Below are 5159 nucleotides of genomic sequence, written 5' to 3'. Positions count from 1 at the left end.
AAAATTAAAACACAACATTCCAAGACATAGGGGATGCATCTACAACAGTGCTTAGAGATAAATTTATAGCTATGAATGTCTACTTTAAAAAAGAGAGTAGATCTCAAATCAGTAACCTAGTCTTTCACATTAAAAAACTGGAAAGGAAGAGAAAACTAAACCCAAAGCAAGGAGAAGTCAGAAAATAATAAAGAATAGAGCAGAAATAGATGAAAGAGAGAATAGAAAAAAATCAACAAAACTAAATATTGGTTATTTGAAAAGAGCAATAAAATTGACAAACCTTTAGGTACCAAGAAAAAGGGAGAAGATTCAAATTACTAAAATCAGGATTTAAAAAGAGGCATCACTACTGACCTTAAAAATAATAATAATTTGGCCGGGCGCGGTGGCTCAAGCCTGTAATCCCAGCACTTTGGGAGGCCGAGGCGGGTGGATCACGAGGTCGAGAGATCGAGACCATCCTGGTCAACATGGTGAAACCCCGTCTCTACTAAAAATACAAAACATGAGCTGGGCATGGTGGCGGTGCCTGTAATCCCAGCTACTCAGGAGGCTGAGGCAGGAGAATTGCCTGAACCCAGGAGGCGGAGGTTGCGGTGAGCCGAGATGGCGCCATTGCACTCCAGCCTGGGTAACAAGAGCGAAACTCCGTCTCAAAAAAAAAAAAAAATAATAATAATAATAATAATAATTATAAATTAATGGTATGTTATACCTTAAGTAATTGTGCCATAGTTCTTATATATTCTGTTCCAATTTTTTCATTTATTTTTATCTTTGCTTTTTCAATTTGGAAAGTTTCTATTGACATGTCTTCTGGCTTACTTATTCTTTTCTCAGCCATGTCCAGTCTATTGATGAATGCACCAAAAGCATTGTATTAGTCCGTTTTCACACTGCTGATAGAGACATACCCAAGACTAGGCAATTTACAAAAGAAAAGGTTTAATTGGACTCATAGTTTCATGTGGCTGGGGAGGCTTCACAATCACGGCAGAAGGCGAGGAGCAAGTCACATCTTACATGGATAGAAGCAGGCAAAAAGAGAGCTTCTGCAGGCACACTCTTATTTTTAAAGTCATCAGATGTCACGAGACTTATTCACTATCAAGAAAACAGCACAGGAAAGACCTGACCCTATGATCCAATTATCTCCCACCAGGTCCCTCCCACAACACATGAGACTTATGGGAGCTACAAGATGAGATTTGGGTGAGGACACAGAGCCAAACCATATCAGTTATCATTTTTTATGGTGTTTTTATCTTTCTAGCATTTTCTTTTGTTCTTAGGGTTTCTATCTCTTGTATATTGTCCACATTTTTCATGAGAGCTTTTGGCATATGAAAGAGCTACTTTAATACCCAATCTCATAAATTCAAAATATCTACCATATCTGGGTTTTGTTCTAATGCTTAACTTTTTTTTCAGGCTATGTTTTTGTCTCTTTAGCATGCTTTGTAATTTTTTTTGTTGTTGAAAGCCAGACATAAACATACTGAGTAAAAGGAACTGAGCAGTGTATAGGCCTTTAGTGTGACATTTTAGTTTATGGGAGGAGTAAGGCTGTGTTTACTGTTTGCTATAACTGCAGTTGTCAAAAGCTAAATTTCCTTTAGTGTCTTTGGTTCTGTACCCCTATTGTCTTTGGGTTTCTCTAAATACTATCTAGTAAATAGAATCTGAACCTTGCAGCCCTTTTACATATATAATTCACTGTTGTTGTACTGAAGCCTAATTGATGTAGTGTTGATTCAAGATTATGCAATGATAAAATACTCATCAAACAAGTGATAGAAAAAAGGGCATCTATGAAAAACCAAATTAACATCATATTTAATGATTAAAGATTGATTGCTTTCCCCTTGAGAGTAAGAATAAGACAAGGTTGTCCACTCTCACCGTTACTATTCAATACTATATTGGAGTAGCCAGAGCAATTAGGCAAGAATAATAAATAAAAGGCATCCAGATTGGAAAGGAAGAAGTAAAACTTCTTATGTCTCCATCCACAGATGACATGATCTCTCATTTAGAAAAAAATCTAAAGAATTCACACAGAAAAATGAGGCTAATAAAGGAGGTCAGCAAAGTTGCAGGACATAAGATCAATATATAAATATCAGTTGTAGTTCCATACAGTAGCAATGAACAATTCAAAAATAAAATTAAGAAAAAAATCTTATTTACATTAGTATTAAAAAATTAAAATACATACGAATAAAAAGGACAAGATTTACAACCTGAAAACTACAAAACATTGTTGAAAGAAAGTAAAGATGTAAACAAATGAAGAGACAGCCCATGTTCATAGATTGAAAGACTTAATAGTGTTAAAATGGCAATACTCCCAAACTAATCTATAGACACAATGCAATCCCTAGCAAAATTTCAGCTGGCTGTTTTGGGAAGTTGAGGGGAACTGACAAGCTGACTCTAAAATTCATATGGAAATACAGACTTCCGGTGTAGCCATGGCAGCTAATGCTACTACCAATCCATTGCAGCTGCTGCCGTTAGAGCTTGGACAAATGTATAGGATCAAGAACTCACATTGTGATGAAGAGTGATAAGGAAACTGTTGGTACTCTAGGATTTGATGACTTTGTCAATATGGTACTGGAAGTTGTCACTAAGTTTGAAATCACACCGAAAGGAAGAAGGATTAAATTAGATCAGGTTTTGCTAAATGGAAATAATATAACAATGCTGGTTCCTGGAGGAGAAGGACCTGAAGTGTGAATGAGTTTCCTTGACTTATGCTAGATTCTGTTTTGTCTTATAATGACAAGAAAATTGATTATTTTTTCACCTTCTAATGTTTAAATCCTGTAAAGCTAAATTTCCTGTTAAAGGGAAGTGCTTTGAAGATGTGTACCCATTTTTGTAGGTTAATCGTTATTATCTTGGAAAAAGAAGATTTTCTTATTTAAAGACGAAAATAAAGGTGTTTTTGGTTAACTGTCATTTTATTTATTGTATTGCAGTAGCCAGTGGAACAAAGATTGTAGTTATTTTTCCACTTACTTTGGTCATTATATGCCTATTTGCTTTCTCATTTACATGACCAATTGATTCTCAAACAAAAGTTGTTCCAAACAAAATGATGAACTTTGATTTGAACAGGTACATTTAAACAACCAGAAATGATCACTTAGAAAATTTAACTAAAATGCTGTTGTTTTGTAATGAGGATTTTCCTAGTGATTTCAAATTCCATGAACTACTCTTGAAAACAAACAGAATATACAGGTAATATATACACATTGTAAAAAATGCAGAAAATATCTATTGGCATTACCCTAAAGATAGAAATTTTATCTATTTGCTTGTAAAATTAGTTCAGAGGGTTATTAAATTAATGCAGTTATTGCTGAATTGCCAAGATATTAGTGGAGACAGAGTTATAAGGTAAAAGGTACTAAAGCAGCCAAGAACTCTGGGCTCAGGTCAAATCAAGGAACTGAGGATAAGATCACCGAACTGTATAAATTAAGTCCAAGTTAAGAATTCCTATTAAAAACAAAATAAACAGGCAATATATGCACATCGTAGAATTGTAAATAGGCAAAAAAAAGAAAGTTGATCATACGTTGCTGTATATCTTCATAGACTTTCTCAGCCTAGTCTCAGAACACATTTTACTTGCTTGTCCTGAATATACTGTTTTTACCCTCCACTTAAGTTATTTTTTGAATTTAAATGGTGAATATCTTTCTGTGTCAAATATGTCAATACTAATGTGTACATAAATTTTATTAAACAGGTTTACTATTTAAAAAAAAAAAAAAAAAAAACAAGAAACTGCATGGCAAGAACAGAGGCAAGGGAGAGAGAAGAGGTGACAGACTCTTTCAAACAGAAACTAATGAAGCAATAACTCATTACTCGAAGATGACTCCAAGCCATTCCTGAGAGATTTGCCCCATGACCTAAACACCTCCAATTAAGCCCCACCTCCAACCTTAGGAATCAGATTTCAACATGAGATTTGGAGAAGTCAAATAAGCAAACCATAGCACACACCACACATAAAAAGTAACTCAAAATTGATCATAGATCTGAATGTAAGAGTTAAAACTACAAAATTCTTGGAAGAAAACAGGAGTAAATCTTCTTATCCTCGGAATGAGCAACAGTTTTTCAGATATCACATCAAAGCACAGCAACAAAATAAAAATATATGCACTGGACTTCATCCAAATTAAACACATTTGTGCTATAAATGATGTTATCAAGAAAGTAAGAAGACAATCCGTAGAAATGGGAGAAATATTTTCAAATTATACACCTGATAAAAGACTTGTACCCAAAAAATAGCAAAGGGGGAAACGCAACTCAGTTCTTTAAAACCCACTTTAAACATGGGCAAAGGATCTGAATAGAAAGTTCCCCAAGGAAGATACACAAATGGTTAACAAGCACATAAAAACATGCTCAAAATCATTCATCAATAGGGAAATGCAAATCAAAGCCACAGTGAAATGCCACTTCACACTCACTAGGATGCCTACAATAAAAAAGGCAAAAAATAGGATGTGCTGGCAAGAATATGGAGAAACTGGAACACTCAGTGCATTATTGGTGTGAATGTAAAATAATGCAGCCACTTTGGAAAACAGTTTGGCAATTCTTCACAAAGTCAAACATAGAGTTACCATACAGTCCAGCAATCTCTTCCCTAGGTGTATACCCAAGAGAAATAAAAACATGGCCACACAAAAATTTGCATACAAATATTCACAACAGCATTGTCCATTCATCAGCTGATATATGGATGCATAAAATGTGGTATATCCATACCATAGAATATTATGTTAAGGTAGCAAAAAGAAATGAAGTTCTGATAATCCCACAATGTGGGTAAACCTAGAAAACACACTAAATCAAAGGAGCCAGTCCCAAAGGCCACATGTTATATAATTTCCTTTCTATGAAACGGCAAAAACAAGTAAATCTACAGGCATATAAAATAGATTAGTGGTGCCTGGGTCTGGGGTGGGCAGGGAAGGCATGGGGAGTGACTTCTAATGGGCATAATGTTTGTGGGGTGTGATGAAAGTGTTCTAAAATTAGATAATAGTGACTGTTGCAAAATTCTGTGCATATACTGAAAACCATTGAATTGTACACTTTAAAGAGATGAACTATAGGAA

The 5159-nt window shown here is 34.9% G+C and overlaps 1 pseudogene; it reads left to right on the top strand.

Moving 5' to 3' along the window:
* Positions 1-2477: 2477 nt before the first annotated feature.
* On the top strand, positions 2478-2745 carry LOC104650986 (U6 snRNA-associated Sm-like protein LSm5 pseudogene; annotated as a pseudogene).
* The last annotated feature ends 2414 nt before the right edge of the window (positions 2746-5159 follow it).

This window comes from Saimiri boliviensis, chromosome 5 (genome assembly GCF_048565385.1).
Source record: "Saimiri boliviensis isolate mSaiBol1 chromosome 5, mSaiBol1.pri, whole genome shotgun sequence".
Lineage (NCBI taxonomy): Eukaryota > Metazoa > Chordata > Mammalia > Primates > Cebidae > Saimiri > Saimiri boliviensis.
This window is presented reverse-complemented; position numbering and strand designations above follow the sequence as displayed.